The following is a 19,509-nucleotide window of genomic DNA, read 5'->3' as shown; positions in this document are numbered from 1 at the left end:
GGCAAGTTGAACAGAAACAATGCTTGTATTTCACTTTAAGAACTTTGTGTTGAACATGATGGTTTTATCTTTTTGGAATGTCACTGTTATCCATCTGCTTGTTGAATCAGAACGACTTGAAAATGCTAATACTTTACATCTAAATCTGAACTCTTTGTATTACTTATTTCTAAATCTTTAAAGAAATAATCATTTGATATCTGTACTCTCTGGCACAAAAATTAGAAACCTTCTAAAAGTACTCCAAAAATTTTGTCCGCTATCTCACCTTCCGTAACCTTCTATTTTATCATTCAGTATACTATGAATTGCTGTGCGATTACTTTCATCTGCCACCTCTTAGCATCAGAAGAATTATTGGTCATCAACTTTCTTGCCGAAATAATCACTGAAACCTACGAAGCAACTGATATCCTAAGCAAAATCAACTTCCATCCTTCTCCTAGACAAGTCAGGAATCTTACGCTGTTTCACCTTGCTTCTTCCAACAGACTTTATGAAGTCCACTAAACATAATCATTAGATTAGCAAATGACTCTCTCATTGACTTTTTTTCATAATTCTGAATCTTGATGAACTCCAACCACAAGTATGCCTCATCTGTTGAACCCGCAAAGAGGTTAGTTCTGACAAAAGAACTCACTGTAGTATATTTTATTTACTTCTTTTTTTTCGTTTTCTTTTCTTTTTCTTTTACTTCTATTAATGTTTCTTCTACCGATAACTAAACTTGCTGTACACTTCTTTTTGTAGGTATTATTTTAATGTTTGAACCTATTTTAATGGTTTATTTTACTGTTGGATTCCTCTTTTATTATAGTTATCAACTCTGCTCCCAGATACACTGTGAATGGTTATCTGTTGAGTATCTTGTTTTCAATAAAATAAAAAATTACAGCTCCTACACGTAGTGAAACTGATTCCGTGGGCCTAGGTATCTCCGAGAATCTAGCTCCAGATTTGATTATTCTTCCACCAGGATATTTCTCAGCTGCTATATGGTGGCCGGTAGAGAACTAGTATAGCCGAACTGCTCTTTCCAACGTGTCCGAGACATTCTCAGTTGGATTCAGATCTAGAGAATTAAGCGGCCAGAGAAATTTTGGCAATGTTCCTCAAACCATTCAGATACAGTTTTTGCACGGTGGACAGTTGCGTTGACATCTTAAAAGAATCCATCGCATTCAGGGTAAAAATGAAGCATTACAAGGCGAATATTGGTTGATCCGCTATGACAGAGAGATATTCATTGCAGGTAACACCCTCTACTAATTGTATGAGGGGAACAAGTTCATACCAACAGAATATACCCCATATCGTGATATCAGTTCCAGTGGTGGACACGAAACAGTTCGGACATGGCTTCATGAGGTTCACGCCACACTTTCACCCTATCTTCGGTACAAAAATAATGTGAATTGAAATTGGTAAGACCATATATATAATCTTTTTTCCCTTTCCGCAGTCCAGTCCAGTCTTGGCGTTGGTGGCACCACTCCATTCGAATATTTAGATTTTTTACAGAAAGAAGTGACTCGTATAGGCACACAACTACCAAATCCAGATTTTTCAACTCCAGCGAAGAGTTTTGTTGAATATCGGCCTTTCTTCAGACTAATTTGAATTTTTCAGTCAGTTACTGCACACTGGACTTGCATTCCTATGCACGATTCCCGTTGAATTCCTGCGTCTCATCCTTGAAGTACTGACTTTCTGCCTCATATCTTCCTTTTAGAGCTGTTGTTTCCTTTCGTCTTCTACTCATTGCGTACTATTTAGATGGTTGCTTTCGACGCACAAGAGTTCCTTTGTTTTCTCAATTGTGTATCCTGCTAAACGTGTTCTAATAATAAAGCTTTCTGAAATCAGCAAGGTTACATGTCTTCCTCATGACCAGATCGACTAAGAGTCTCCAGAAAAACGTACAGTACTAACTGATGTCAAGGAACTTGTGATTACACCATGTGACAAATTATATTTGCAAACCGCACACTTAAAAGATTTTTAATTTTTCAGTGACTGTAGGATATAGATTAATAATTAAAGAGAAGAAGAAAGCATAAATGACAAAAAATAGTGACATTTTACAATTTATTTCATGAAGGGCGAATAAAAATGAGTTTAATTTTTTTGAGGCACATTGTACTGAAACGTTAAAACTCGTGCCATTTTTTTCAAAAAAAATTAAGAAACCTTCAGACAGAATTTAATGTCATTTGCACTTCTGCTTCCTTCTACCTTTTAACTTTTCAAGTTCAAGGTAGTCTGTATTTAAAATAAGACTTTTTATAACTTCCTTCTTCTATAAATAACCGTAAATAAATCACCTGGAGAGAAAGGGGAAAATTGGAATTCAGTGTTTCGTTTCCTGTATGAGTTTTTTGACACAATTTATAAATTACACTTCATTAACTGCGTTTTATATGCGTTTTTCCTTCGTGCACGTTCCTAAGGAATTTTACGTAACTCTTGTACTGATTTTTCATTTTAGACTTTTAGATTTTGATGAATCTAGTTCCACATAATTATCTAGTTATAAAATTACCGATCTTTTTATAAAACTGGACACTGCCATACTGTAACGTGCTTTTATAACCTAAATAAACCAGTTCTTTAAGAGCATTGAGTCTCAAGGCTTCGGGATAAAAAAATAAATAGTTCGTGTTCCGTTTAGTCGCAATGTGCTTAGCGGGATTTTGTTAGCTAATTTATATGATGAGTTAAATATATATGATTAAAAACACACGTTTTGTTATTACCTTACATTTTCAATACAATAATTACGTTTTATATACATGCAGTCTGTGATTTACTTTGCTTCGATATATATAACTTTAAAAATTATAAATTTAAAACATTTGCCTTTTCTCCTCGTTAATAAATACTGAAAAGAAGAAATCTCAAAAATAGGGTGTCTTACTTGTTTTTGACAACGTGCTCTACAAACCTGCTAACGTTGGCGACTTGTATGACAACATACATAAGTCGCTTTCATTGCAGCAAATACGACCTCTTTGTTGCAACCGATGGACCAGTGGGTAACATTCATAGGCGCGCCCACGGTGGACTGAACCCCCAATAATGCTTTATATTATGTAATATAAATAAATGTTAAAACACCAGTTCAAGAAAAGGCATAGAGTATGAAGGAAGAATGATATGTTAAATAAGTTTAAACTTAACACAAATGATTAATGTCATGGAGTAGTCGATTAAATATTACATCGAACTGCGATGTTAGAGAATACAGAGTAAGGAAAAGTTAAGCTACATATTGAAAAAAAATTGGAAAACAAATTAGTTAATACTACATGGAAAGGTATGTATATTCAAAGTTATAAACAAAAGAGAAGCCTAAAAAATAATCATAAAAATAACAAATAATATTAGTGTATACTGCATGGTACGTTATCAAGAGCTAGAACCATTCAGTACAGCCAATAACAATCAGCGATAGTTAACTGTTTCTGATTGCCATCTGCCAGAAATTGAGACTTAATAATACGCCAAAAGGCCAGAGTTAGAAAGATGAGATAAAAATGTAATAAAAGATAAACAGTTTATTAAAATTTATAAGCACACTGGCAGATTAACAGCTAGCCCAACAGATAGCAGACTGAATAAATAAATACACAAATTATATATAAGAATTGGGGGGGGGGGTAATCTAAGGATAAAAAAATGTAAAGTGAGGGAAGAAATAGGGTATAAATAGTACCCCAATCCTCATCGAATATTCTAATAATTCATGTGGCATATAAATTGGGAATATGACAGATACAGATATAAAGAGAAGATAAAAGCAGATCATCCAATGGTACTCGGACATACCGGGAGCATAACTGCCAACCCATAATATGCAGTAAAAAGAAATCAAACAAAGAAAAAGAAAAGCAAATTAAAATCTGCAGATCAGGCAAGAAAAGACATTAAAACAAATGAAACCAAACAATTACATTAATACTTATATTAATAATTACTAGGGACCCCGCCCCCTGCTCGCCTTGCTCGCCAACCCCCGCGCATGCTTTTCTACTAATATGTAAAAGTATGATGGAGTAAGTCAAATCTTTTCTACGTAGTCGTTTGGCAGTCGTTTCTACGACTGCCAAAGACACACCTGCCAAAACGCACTGATCGATATCTAATCTAATATATATATATAAGAAAATAAAAAGTGTAAGAAAAAACTATGTGAATTCTGAGTCAATGAAAGTTATTGTTAATTGTATGTTCTATCTTAGCTTCTTCACTGGACAGACTGATGGCTATGCAGGCCCTCAGGGGTCTCATGGTTATCCAAGCTGACACCATGCTGTAGCTTTTGCTAGCTGATTTGGCGTGGGATACTGACACTGGCCATTAGGGTAACCCCAGGCCAGTGTGGGACAGAGCTGCAAAAATCACGCTCCACCATAGGAATCTATTTCCCTATGTTCTTTATTTCTACCACGTGGGGTGGTTGAGTGTCCTTCCACCACCCTGGGTGGCCCCTACTTCCTTTTGCGTGATGAATCACCCCACCACCGACTTTCAACTTCCACCCTCTGGACCAGGATGGACGTTCTGTACCAGGGGGCCCCTTACTGTCTCCCCTTTCAAATCAGGTGAGTGCCTCAACTACTTCCGCCTCTGTTCTCTGCCCCTTTTATCCCACCCTCTTCCTATCTCCCCATTATCTCTCCTTTCCAATATTTTTTATTTATTTTTTTATTTTTTTGGCTCTCCTTGGATGCCTAGGCTACACCAGGGTTCACCCCGCCGGAGCTTTCTTCTCTCCTAATGTGTTCTGGCCCGAACACATCAGCATCAGGCATCTCTCATATTGTGAAGTTATACTTCATAACTGGGTTGTCACTATTGCAACACCAGGGTACCTGGTGTTGCAATACCCACCGAATGCCCACCCACCGAAGAGAAGCCAACAAGCTTTGATAGGGTGCCGTCTGGGTGGTGGTATCCGCCGAGAATAAATAACAATAGTCTTCTCCACTGAAGTGTTATTTATTCGAGGTAGTATAATACCATAGCAACTCGTTGTGAAGGCAGTCACAATATGAGATAACCAAAACCAATAAGTACAATTAACTTAATTAATTAATTCAACTATTTTGGTAGGTAGCTATGTTAAAATGATGCATTTGCACTAACCTACATATTAGTCAAATCTAACCTACATATTAGTCAAATCTAAAGATTGAAAAGGAAGAAAGGTAAAAACCCAATTTAGAATGTAAAATTCAATATTTAAAGTATTGATACTCAGCAAATGACACACTGCATTACCTATAACCTGTAGAAACAGGAAGAAAGCAAATGAAAAACTTATAACTTATTTTTGCAGAAAAACAATACTTCAAGAGCGAGGCTATCATACTCGAAGGAGGACTGTACGGAAAAATAGGATATCCAGTGTACAGCAAATAACATCTAAATTAAACCAACCCAAAAACTGCACCATTTCAACCCGTACCATACTCAGGTGAATTGAAGAAACTGGGTATTGATAATCGCCTGCCTATTCGGAATCCACTTGTTTCAGAGAAAAATAGAAATTCCGTTTGCAGTGGTGCTGAGAACGTCGTAATTTGGACTGTCGTGTGGTCAGACGAATCACGATACACTTTTTATTGCACTGATGTTATGCGGAGAGAGTGTGGCGATAACCTGAAGAAGCGATGGACACTGCTTGCTTTGTTAGAGAACAACCCAAGCATCTGGAGGTGGTATTATGGTATTGGGAAATGTTTTGTTGGCAAAGACTGGGTCTGTTGATACCGGTGGAATGTCGAATGTCATCCAGGAAGTACTTGAATTTTGTATCAGATCTACTGCACCCTGCAATGTTACACTTTTATGCCGAAGGTGATGTAATGACCATTTTATGGATGTCAATGCAACAGTGCATCGTGCTAGACTAGTGCAAGAATAGATGGAGAACATGACATGGATTTCCGTCATCTTCTCTGACCCCCACATTTATCTGACCTCAATCCTGTTGGAATTGTGGGATATGCTGGAGAGAGCTATTCGGAAACGAAGTCTTCTTCCTTCAACTTTGTCGCAGCTAAGCGATATTTTGCTGGAAGAGTCGTTACAATTAGACCTAAAGGGCACTAAAACACTTTATGGAATTCATGCCGCGCAGCACACTTTCTGTTATTCGAAACAAAGGTGCCCGATTGGATACTGAATTAAGGTTTTGGCTACTATGTGTAAAATAATAGAAGACTGTTCATTGCATCAAAAAGGCCCCGTTTTTGATGAAATGAAGGCAAACGTTCGCTCTATTGAAATTTTTATCACTTGCAGGTGTAAATTCACGATCCTGCATTACAAAAATAAGTATTCTGCAACTTTCTCGGAATTTAACTCCTGTTTTTCCTAATTTAATTATAAGTATTTACAAATCGCACGATCTCTGTCATCAGGGAAGTACATTTTTAAATAATCTTTATTACACGAAAAATTAATGTACGATTTTCCCTTCGAGGTGGTGAAAAGTAAGGTTTATTTTTTTGTCTGAACCCTCCTTTCTGAAATTTTTCTTGGCAAAGTCTCTTGGCATTTAGTCCAAGAACATCTAATAGTTTATAACATCTCACATGCTTATTTTTTGCGACGCCTCAGGCAAAAAGTACCGGCAAAGAATAATACACGGGATACAAATTGGCAGCCTCTTCCCTTTTCATTGCATGCATAAAATATTGCTGGCATCATCACTGCGCAAAGGACACGGGCCAAATTCTGCTACTTTTCTTTTGTGCCATAAAAATACTGTTTAGTTCCTCAGAAGTTTACCGATTTCATTTCATTTATTCTGTCTGTTTGTTTTGGTAAATTCATTTCTCTTTTTATATTTCTTATCATGCAGAGATGTAAAATATCTCGAGCCTTCCATTTACTCCTTCTCTATGCGCCCATTTTTATAAGTAAACTAGTTTGCTTTTTTACTTTTATGATCTTTTTATTGTAATTTCGCCTCGGTACTAAACGATTGTCCATAACATTAATATAGTAAAATAATTATTAATGTTCTTGAGTAATTCAAGGTTACTGTGAACAGTCTGTATCTCTATTTGATAATGCCGGTGCCAATTATTATCCTAAGCTTTCTTAGAAATTGTCAAGGGCAAATAGAAACGATATTACAAAACAGTTTCAGTATTTTCAAGAAAGGGCTCGATTTGCACTGATAAACTGGCCATAACAGGAATTTAAATTACTTATAAAATCCTCGGCAGAAGGTAACGACCTCTTTCTTATGGTTTCTACTGATCATGACAAGTTGAAGCATGTTTTCATAAATGCGCACAACTCTTTTCTAGCCTCAGTTTAATTGTAATGAAAAAAAAAAACAAAACGAAAGCGCGGTTGAGCGGCGAAAAAGGGACAAATCGAGAAAGTTTCTTTCATGTGAGATCAACTAGAGTTTATTTTAAATCAGATGATCGCTCATCATTTTAATGACGTCGCAAAGGAAATATATATTTAATATTTTTCGAGATGAGCTATTTTAGAGTCTTACCCTACCAGACAACAGTGTTCTCTCCCCCATAAACAATCGCCCTTTCTTTTAATGGCATCCCCTTTCCTGATGGAACAGCTGCATTAGGCAGGGGCTATTTCCAGGGTTTCCCGAACAGTGACAGAAGGCTGCGAGAAGAATTAAAATCAGAAAACTACGGTACCGCAATTTTCATAGGTTTGAAAGTTTTTTCTCTGGCGTACAGCTAAGATGAAGCTCCGTGCAAAATTTCATTAAATTTGGTCCAGTAGAAGATAAATTAAACTGGAATGAATTTTCGTAACGCATGACGGTTTTTCGTTTCAAAAATTTTGGAACAATGCCAGTAAAAACGTTTTTAACGTCAAAACCAAAAATATTTTTGTTCCTGTATTATCAACAGAACAATAAAAGTAACCAGATTGATAATACATCCAACCTTTAGTCATGAAAACGTGGATTTATCATCTTGTAATAACTCATGAAACAATCGTCTGGTACTGTTACCTGTTAATAAACTGCCGGCGTTTCGAATCCCTTTAGCTGTTGCTCGACACGCCGGCTGTGTTTTGTCGGCGTTTTAAACTGTAGCAATATTTCCAAACGTCGGGATTTCTAAATGAGGCCAAATTTTGGAATAGCTGTTTGACAGTTCAGCATTTCTGCTTTAGGTATTTTGATGGTCGATAATTTGAACTAATCGCCCCCAAGTAATGCGTCGAGGGTAGTCAATCTCGAAGTTGGCTTTCCATGAGTATGGTCTACATCCTTTTGTTGAGGGCTTCTTTCGATCATCAGCTGTAAATTGTGCAATTTTGTCCAAGAAGCCAGTAGATAAACAATATGCAAGCCTAGTTTTAGAGGGCTTCCACATTTTCGCATGTCCATCTGAAGTGTGTGCACGTCTGACATGGATTTCTGATAGTTCAGATACAAAAGAAATTAATTACCAATAGAAATAAGAAACTTAAGCATTTTGCTCACGCCTGAAATGCTAAATTATTCACAGTCGTTAAGACTGTGATTAATTTAGCATTTTTTTTCGTCACTTAGTACTGAAGACAGAAATGGGAATTAGAATACCAGTGATCAATGTTTTTTATCGCGATCTTATGTATCGCGCTTGTTGTTCTTGTTCATTATATTTTCTTTACGCATGGATGGTGTGTATTAATATTTATCCTCTGTATAAATATGTATTCACTGGCTGAATTTCATGTTTTTGGGGCAAAAAAACTTGGTATAATTCATGGGGGAAATAACCTATTTTTTTTTTTTTCTGCTGAGCAGTGGCGGATTAAGGATAGTTGGGGCCCCTAGGCAAATTATATTTGGGGCCTCCCAAAAAATAATAATAATAAAAATGAATAAAAAAAAATAAAAGTTAGGTGGCAAATAAATGAAATTTTTGTACTTTTGAATTTTTTGAACTTCTGGATTTTTCTGCCTGTTAAAGGGTTAAAGGATGATAAATAATAAAACTTTTTAGTTTAATGAATAATTTTTTATGTCGTTTTTACAAATGTACTTTGCGAATTTTTAGAATTCGCGAATTTATTGATTATGTCTTCAAAGTTTATTTTTTCGGCAAACTCGTGTTCAATGGAAATTAGGGATAAGATTTAAATAGTTGGTTTTAAATCGAGTGAATGTCTGTCAATTCTTGAAGAGACGTATATCTTTATGTTATTAATATATATTAAAATATATCGATATATATATTTATTAATATATACGTATTAATGCATATATTATTATTTAAGCATTGGCTGTTTATTACCTTATAAATTATTTTTAAACTTTAGCGTGTCTTCTAATGTATAAAGGTTTCGCGTTACCTAACTAAATAAGAGTCGTATCTGCTACTATGGCAGTTCAGGATGTCATCGTGTCTCAAAAAGGTAATTTATTATTCTCATCTATCTTTTACACTGTATTTGTTAATCTTTGTGAGCGAAGAAACAAAACCGGGAAAGCGATCTCAAACTGTATAGCACTAACGTGGTAAATAAAATTTTGGTGAGATTGAAATTATTTAATGAAACCAGTTTTCTGATATGTGCTACTTATTATATGATCAACATGACTCAAGTTCGAATAGCAAAGCTTAATAATCGGTACTCCCCTTTTATTAAGCTTTCCTATTCGAACTTGAGTCCAATCATATCGGTACTTTAAGAAATTCTATAACTTATCTAATGATCAACATGATTAACAAAAGAACAATTATTTTCAAATGTTACGCCTTGCTCAGTTTGCTCTGGCTGTAACTTTGTTCCAGTTGCAGTTTCACAAACTTTGATTTGTGAAACTTTCTGGAGCAATCGCCCCTCGCGAAAAACAAACAATTACGCCTTGAAACAAACCCATACAGCTGACTGAAAAGGCATGTAAGAATTTCTCTACTCCGTGGCGAAGTTCGAACTCCAAACGAGTTAGAAGAGGCGAACCCGCTACTTCTCCCTCGGACTTCGTTACTGCTGTTACGTAAAAGCAATGCATTTAACGTTAAGATGTTATTTCCAAGTCGTCCTGTATAAGAAATTTATAACTGCATTACTATTACCTTGTACAGGTACTGCGTTATGGTTTTTTACTAGACTAGTGGTGGCTCGAGTAATACCAGAGTGATGAATATAATTTGCAAAATGACTTATGAAACTGTCTCAAAAATACACGGCATAACTTCAGGAACGAGTTCCTAATATGTAGACAATAAAAATATTTTATTTCAACATAGTTCCGGAAATGCTTGATTCCCGAGTTATTAACTGGAATGTCTTATCTCCCGCAGGTGATTTCCTTCATCACAAGGTACTGACAGAATCTGGTGGTATTCCATTCCGACCATGTACTCAAATCAGGAACAAGCGGATATGCACTTTATGTACGGTTTGGTGGACGGCAATGCTCTGGAGACTCCTCGTTTACCACGAAATGTTCCCAGAACGAAGATGTCCAGATAAGAAAACGTTTGAAGGTATCCATCGCCGCATTTATGAACATGGGACCTTGACACCTCGTGCTGCCGACAGAGGACGACCAAGATCTACGACTCCTGAAGTAGAGGAAGAGATTTTGGATGTTGTGCATGTCACTCCTGAAATCAGCACACGCAGAATAGCAATGCAACTGGCTGTTACCACATCAGCTGCCGGAGTCGATGGGGAAACATCGACTTCGGTAGCTGATGTGGAAACTCTCCGCAATCGAATTGTGGCAGGTTGTGAGACAATACCAAACATGCCAGGAATTTGGCATCGTCTTTGCGAGTCCATGAGACGTCGATGTGAGGCCTGGATTCAGGCAGAAGGTGGACATTTCGAACAATTACTATAAGGTGATGTGAACAGTTAAATGTCGTAGACAGACCTTCAAAACTCGGAAACCAAGCATTTCCAGAACTATGTTTATATAAAATATTTTTATTGTCTACATATGAGGAACTCATTCCTGAAGTTATGCCGTGTATTTTTGAGACACCCTGTGTGTGTGTGTATATATATATATATATATATATTTTTTTTTTTTTTTATTTAAAACTAAATTATGTTCACAGAGCTGTTATAAACATGTTGCTTGTCATGTCCATACAAAGGAACTAGATGCGACATGTCACTGATACACTCAAACAGGTACTGGGACTCAAAACATTTTGCAACACAACCAAACTGTGTGGATAAAACAACGAAAATTGTCTAGACTGCAGTGCAAGCTTGGGAATACCATTGACTTTAGATCTCCACGTTCAGGTCTCATTACACTGACTACACTAACAGCGCAAGATAGCAATAGTCCGCGTATATCTTCGCCCAGGTATTATTCATCCGGAGAAGATCACGTCTTCCAAAATTTCCACCGTATCCTGCAAACGCTTCTAGACTACCTGAGACACCCACCTAGCTTTTCCAGTTACACTACTACCAGGAATAACCACATCTACCACAGTCATTGACGGACTCATTCTACCAGGACACACCGAACTTACCCTCCTGTAGAATTTGATTCATCCTGCACTTGTTTTCTAACTCCTAGACTGAACCCATTATCAACTGACCGACCCAGACTCTACATCTGGTACTCTTTTTCTCTCTTCAAGCAGACATGATATAATAAATAAAAGCTATCGTAATCACATATACGACAGCAAACCCTGAACTTTTGGTCACAGGGTAGGATACTGCTAACCCAGATCTAGGTGTGGGTAGATATTGTAGTTACGCACCATCCATTCGCCTATGGCAATAAACACGCAGCTGCATTGCTGATTGTTCCCGGGGTTTATCCCAACTTTCTTTTGCCTGATGGAGCATATGAGCTTTGCTCCACTGAAAGACCACGGGAATGCCTTCGTCTACATCCCCTTGTTCTCTCTTTACCGCCCCCATTTCTCGTTCATTCTGTACTTTCCCCATACTTTACTCTACTCTACCTTTTTTTTTTTTGTCTCCGTCCAGAAAGCTCATGTGACCCTGGTGGAGACGAGCCAGCAACCCTGACTACCTCTCAGTGGCGTGTGCAGCAACGTGGGGCCCCACGGCCAAATGCCAGGACAGTAAAACAAAACACAACACTTACATAAGCAACGCAAAACACTTCCTGTCATTCACAGTGGTACTGTTTGTCACCACAGCGTATATACGGCGCAGAAATGGGAACCACTGGAAGCGCCACACTCCCTAACGCCATGCACAGTCCTCGTATAATGCAGGAGTAAATAATACTTCGTTATAGCTGCATACCAAATATTTATAATCATATACCAACTTCATTTCGCAAAAAAGAAACTTGTGTTTGCTGAAACCTGCCACTGGCTGCTGCTGGTAGATTTACGCACGTGGCATTTTTCTCGTGGTAATAAAATAAAAAAGATTGGCATTTCCATCTATATTTATTTTGAAGACTAAATGCATAAGCCATAATATCTATATTCATAATCTTATTGCATTTTTTAATTAATAAGCATTGAAAGGCTCTCTTATAGCGTAAGTGAAGAATCTATCATCTCCACCAGTGAGTTTGTCATGAGTAGGTCTGAATAAAGCCACGTTCCACCTATTACAAGACAAAGGCACAATCATTCGTGATCTTTCAGGGTCACCATCCACGAATACAAGTACAGTAGTTTATTATTACAGCTGATATCAAATGCGCACGGATATCACAGCGAAAGAATTCATGGACGTTGTACGAATAATATTTTTTCTGATATTTCAGTGAATATAAAAAGTTTATTCAACGGCTGATTTATATTTTTGAAGGAGATGGCCTTTCACCATTCTTCAAACTTATAGAAAATTTAGGGCTAGATTGACATAATTTAATAATCTGAGTTTGATTGCAGATGAATTCATTTTGGCGACAAAATTCTCTTTAATTCCTTGAATTAAAACATTTATTTATTACTTGAACTTTTATATTATTTTAGTATATACAAAATAGGATGTTCATCGCAAAAAAAGGAAACACCCAAAAGAAACAAGCATTCCAAAATGAATTTTTTGTTATACTTTTATAAGTAAGTCAAAAATTTATCATCTAACACAGCTTTCCAGCTCATAAATATTAAAATTTTAATTTTAATATTAAAATTTCTTTTTAAATTTCCAATAGGGTAAACTTTGAATGTAAGATTCCTTCATCATCGAATATGCTTTGAAGTAATTCTAGGAAAGGATGTTGCACCTTTATATAGGAATGGTTTTAAGCTACCATATTCTTGTATGCTTCATAAACTTAAAGCCATTCACTCTTTTATTTCGCTCTCTAATGGATGCACCGCCTTGCAAAGTTTTAAATTAACACCGGAAATTCTTGAGTCGAAATCAATGGGAAACGTTTTTCGATTCACAATATTCGCCAGTCCTCATCCTCCTCTGACGTACAAGATCAACACTGGTGCGTTTTCGGTCGTATGCTAGTCCTATCCATGCCATGACATCAATGAAAAAAGTAGTGAAGTTTAATCTCCAGCCCAATTCGCTCGTTGAATAATCCCAAGGGAAGGTGTGGTGATAATTGTGAAATCCTTCTCCCATCGCTCCAAATGAAACAAAATAATTCTGACGTGCTGCGATGTGTCTGTTGTAAGGCCTGTTACCCCATAGATGGGCCGCACTGTTCACAAACCAAGTGAGATGCAAGCCCAAGCAGTATCTGAAGGCGACCATCATGAAAAATGATGTTTGATAATCCAAACCCCATAATGTTGGAAAATATCCAGGCAGGCAAATGCAGAAAACGAAGATTAATGGTTTGTAGAACCTAAAACAACAACAACAAAAAATCAGTTATTAGTCACCATTCGTAAAAATAAAGGCTATACATCACAATAATTACATAATAAAAAAGTTTAGTAAAATTAACACTCTGATTGCAATTATTGAACTTACCAAGCTTTGAAAATCTAAATTTGCTTTGAACACCTGTTCTTGAACGAGAAGCTAGGAGCGTTCACTCTTCTACTCGACCTGAAGTAAGTTACTGTTAGCTATAAGAGATTAGCTGATTACACAGATTTAAATGTACAAATGCGCAGAAGAATATTTTGAAGATGAAGGAAAGTGCGAGTTTTAAAGACTTAGATGTGTGTATACGTCATAAGTTGACCTAACCGGCCGATTGTACCATTCAGGATTTAAAGTACTGCCTAGGGATGATTTAATTTGATAATAAATGCTTTTTCATTGTGAAAAAAGCACTTAGATTGATGAATGACATTCGCTTCTTCACACGTGAATTCTTTCCAATTATATTTTCTCTATTATCTTAACCTTGCTTGAGACTTTTTTTTTTTTTTTTTTTTTTTTTTTGCTGAAGACTTGATATTTCAGTCTATTATGATGGTGTCCATCAGTTAGTAACGGTTATTCTTCCATAGTGAAACAAAGAAGATGGGAAGGAGGCTAAAGCCCCCAATAACATTTTGTTTTCTCCTAAAGTAATAATGTTTTTTACAGCCGGTCCAGAATTAGCCTCTGTGGTCATTCCGTGCGCTATCACAAAATTAAGAACTGATGCAGATCCAGAAAATCTTGGTTGCCGTTAATTTTATATGTGCATACATTCACAATTGATATGTAAACTTTTCTGTCCTTGATCACCATGAGAATAAGTAAGAATTTATTATTATATTACATAATTGCAATATCATGCGTTGATGTTTGAAAAATCTACCAATGTGCGCCACCAGTCTTCAACGGCAAGAAATTCCACGCTTAGAATCGTTCTTTATCACCATCAACGACTCTAAGAATAATAGCCAACTCAACGCGGTCAGCATCTGTAATGCATTTTAGTAATGTGGCAAGTCCACTTCACATTACTGCTGTGTGCTTGACTTTATTTGCCGTTAACATCTATCATCTCATTTTGCAATTCATGGCTTAAATAACGATCGCAGATTTCATTTTAGTGATAGGAATGCCCATGCAGCTCTGGAGTATATTTATAAGTTAATTTCAATAAATCTATTAAAAATTTCCTGAATGCAGTGATACATCTATGAATGTCTGCCTATAGCCTCTACACTAAGATCAGATTTTCTGAAATGCAGGGGCCTAGTTGCTCCACGTCCTAAAATCGCAAGAGCTCTAGGCTAACAAGATTACTCGGTCCTTGAAAAAAAGATGAAGATCTTCAAAAATGTCTGAGCCAATCTACGCGGCTTTATTTTTAGGGTATAAAAAATGTGTGTGCCTACATCTGACATTTCCCTAAACGTCAAATTTATTTGAGGCCAAAAATTGTGTAATACTTACCAAGCTTTCTAGTAAATCTTGTGAGTTCTCCCCCCACCCCTTCCTGAATGTGCAACTGCTACTCGTATCTGAAGAATTCTGTACACTAGCCACTGTGCCACTACCAATATTTTGTCAATTTATTTCTATATGATTGCATCTAAAATATTCAGTGAGTTTACGCATAGATATTCGGTTTTTTGTATTTGTTGATTATGATTCATTGAATAGTTTTATAGACCTTGTTTAAAGTTTACCTTGTTAAAATTCCGTTAATAGCATGTTTCTTCAGGAATTTAGCTCATTTTAGAAAAAAAATATGAATTATTATAAGTCTTAAGCATATTTTAACAGGGTATAATGTTTAAAATAGTAGTCTAATTTATTATAGCAGGTAGAAAAACAGCAGGCGGCTCAGATTCATTCACTCCATGGAAAATGAGGCCTTATTTAAGTTTCAAAGTTTCTCGCCTATAGATTAATTACGTTATGAAGCACTCTTATACCACGTGAGAAATTCAAAATTAGTGTAGTAAGTTAGCACCTAATTACCCTAAATTTGATAGAAAGATAAAGTTTCAGACCCTTCCTCCTTCCAGTGGTCTTTGCAATTAAAATGTATTATACAAGTCTGATATTTTAGGAAATCTAGTTTTCCTTTTCTGCAACATTTCTATGTAATTTTTTTTGCATCGGCAATTTAAAATATCCATTACTAAACTCTGCTAACCTGGCAATAAAATCGGATTGATAAGTATTTGATTAATACTATAAGTATCGTTTCTTATATTTTAACTCCATCCATGAATGCTGTAGCATGTACTGGAGGGTATCGGATAAGAAAAAGGGATAGCCTTAACGGAAAAACAAGCAATAAACGTAAGCTTCCATAAAATCGCAAACACGACACCAATAAACCTCTGTAAAAATACGAGCAGTTGTGAATTATTCATTTATGCTTCCGAATGCCCATTCCAAGTGTGATTTTACTTCTCAGAATGCGTCCTTGAAAAAAGATGCAAGGTCTTTAGAACTCTTCTTGAAGTTGGATTTACAAATTGTCCTCTGTAGAATTCTATTAATATATTAAAGTTGGACAAAAGTGTCCTTAAATTTATTTTAGCTGAAAAGAAACATAAAAACGCTTTGCTGTGTTTTTAGATACGGCCTTTATAAAGATAAGCTGGAGTTCTCTAAGAAATTAGGCGCCTACTTGAAATATGGATATCCCTTCGAAGTACTCGGGAATATCGAATCTGCATTTTGATTCCTTTTCGCGAGTGGTGGCGTGCTGTGGGTTCAAACAAATGTTTGCCTTTGTTTTATTAGTCAATTGAAGGGGCTGTTCATGCCCAAAAAATGCTGGGAGTGCTTTACTGTTCGAAATCTTTTCTAGGCTTAAAATAGTACACCGTATGATTGACTCAATTGTAAAAGTAGGCGACCTGTGCATTTAGAAAGTCAATTCCCATAATGACCTTGGCTTTACTTAGAACGATATGTGTGTGTGATACATGTATGTGCAGGAAAATAAAGCCGTATGATCCGACTAGTGTCCAAATCAGTTACCTGGCAATGGAGGGCAGACAAAATCACATGGAAATCCAAAGTGGTGTCACTGTTGGTATGCGCTTATCAGATGTTACACTGCAGAGAACGCCTCAACTTAAAATGTTCAAAAACTAAAGCCATCGTTGGAGACATTAACGAATGGAAAAACATCCGGAAAACACTGGTGAACAAACAACTAAAATAATGCGGTTACGGAGAGAGATGCTCAAACAGTCTTTGCTGAACGAAGAAATAATTAACCTTTGCATTTAATGCGGGAACATTACAATGCAATAGCACCCGCACGATGCGAAGAATCCTACAAAGGATGCACTGTGGGAGTAGGGGACATTTTGGAAACACTGATCGCGGACGGACACAACCGTCCGCGATCAGTGTTTCCAATACAGTTGCGTTGGCTCCGGGAACGCAAAGGATTGACGCAGGAAATAAGTCTTGTGTTCTGTGCCATCCGATTTACTCTTTGCGTTGTCAACGGACGCATTGGAGGGACGGAACTGTGGGTAACCACCGATACTGCTTGACCCTAAACACTATGTGCATGGTAGGGAAGGGACTCACGAGGCACTGGAACCATCCTGTTATGTACGGACAGTACAGGATGCCGAAGGACGTCTGCATACTTCATCTCTTCTTTCCCCATCCCACTTGAGGCTGCTGTGAACTCCAGAGCACAACAGAACATCATTTCTGATCAATTATACTCGGCCACGTTTATAAGTTTACCTCCCCATGGACAGAAGTACTTTCAAGATGACACTATGAAACCCTTCGTTCCGTTAAAAGTCGTTTGGGGAACACAAGACAGATTTCAGCCATCTGCCTTGCCCAATCCACTTGGGATAGAACACAGCCCTCTGCTTATGTCACTCCAAAAAGAGAGAAAAGTTTCGCCCTACCCATTTTACATGAATAGTCCAGCATTTTGCGTTGCAATTTTCAACACCTTGTTGATATATATAATCCTTATTGTAGTAATAAACAGTATACAACAATCCCCTCATACGGTGGAAACGCAGGTAGCATAGTATTTTTTTTTTTATTTCAGTCATAACTGACTGAAATAACAAAGGCACAAATTAATCAATAATTAATAGACTGTTGAAAGCTATGAGATGTGCAGGGTGATCTCTTGCGGTTCGGATCATAGGCTGGTATATTGTTGTACTGTATTACTAAATTTCGAGCAGCCTAAAAATAAGTCTCTGCTTCTTACAAATGAAATGAGTAACTGCTGCTTGCTGGCCCATGTTAGGGAGGGATAATTGAAATATTTATTTATTTTTTTAAATAAGAATTAAATAACATATTGAAGTAAGTGTGTGTGTGTGTGTGTGTGTGTGTAGGCGCTATATTGTTTTCATTATACACACACGTTAATACTATTATATTCATATTTGTATATAACGACTGACGTGTATTGTCTTGTCACATTATGCCTAAGCCTGCCAATGGGCCATAAAAAAAAAAAAAAAAAAAAAAAAAAAAAACGAAATCATCCAACCAACTAAGTGACCTGTAATATCTGGGTCTTGGAATGGACCGGAAGATGCCGGATATCGTTTTCCGCATTCATCGTTAATGTCTTATAATTACTCTTATATTTATAACTATTTTTAATAATTAAGCACACACTTGATTATTAAAAGTACCACATTTCATTAATGAGCGTTCCGTTTCTTAAAATAAAATTTTCCATTTCAATCCCTGGACTAATGACGATAATATATAGTACGAAGTGGCACTTGAGTAATACCCAATAAACTGTTGTACAACTGTGTTTTGCCACTTTAAACTTAAACGGAATTATGGGTTGTTGCGAGTTTGTAGCACATCAGCGACTCAGAGAATTTGAACCGTTGTGTATTATATCTGCATAACTGTACAAACCTGGATGTTTGGGTGCGGATTGTGTGGGCTGAAGAACCCTACTCCTCCCCGCCAGAGAACGGCTAACTACTACCGCCATTGAATTTAGAAATTCCTCAAATCTATAAGAGCACTGGACCCTTAAAGTGGTAAGCGGCGAAATTATTGTATTGTTGTCCTATGATGTCATACCGAACGAGGAAAGAGTATTTATATTAACCAGATGGTACAAAAAAGCCTCAGACTTCTGCGTCACCAACAAAAAAAAAAAAAAAAAAAAACCTACCAATGAGTTTCACTGCTCGAGTAGGCACCGATCCAGCGAACTTCTAATCCCCCCACCCCAACGTGTCGGCCTCAATACTAATTTCAGCAATTTACAATCCACTGCCTATTTTTGCTACATTCCAGTCTGTGCCACTTCAGCTGTAATTTGAATTCATGGCCCCAGTTTAAGCGGCATTTATAATCTTGAAATTTTCACATTCACTCATTTTGCTGTTCCGTCTTAGAGCCTTATAGACCTCACCTTAACCAGATCTCCTCTAAGGAACCTATTTACCAAGTTCTGTGCCTACTTGTTCAAAGTATTTCTTCATATGGACGCCATTTTCCCAATCTCAGGAAATGCCCATCTTGGACCTTCTCACGAAGCTGGATGGATATCTTCATGTTTAGGAGCGGTCTTCATTCTTGGACACAGTATTCCAAGCGTTGTCATACAATCAACTTATACATAGTGGACATAGAGTTTTTGTCAAGCGGTTCCTGTGATTCCCCACAAATCCGCGTTGAGTACTCTGTGATGTATGCACAACATTG

The sequence above is a fragment of the Mastigoproctus giganteus genome, chromosome 8, assembly GCF_048544385.1.
Source record: "Mastigoproctus giganteus isolate SK-2022 chromosome 8, ASM4854438v1, whole genome shotgun sequence".
NCBI lineage: Eukaryota > Metazoa > Arthropoda > Arachnida > Uropygi > Thelyphonidae > Mastigoproctus > Mastigoproctus giganteus.
Note: the sequence above shows the minus strand (reverse complement) of the source record.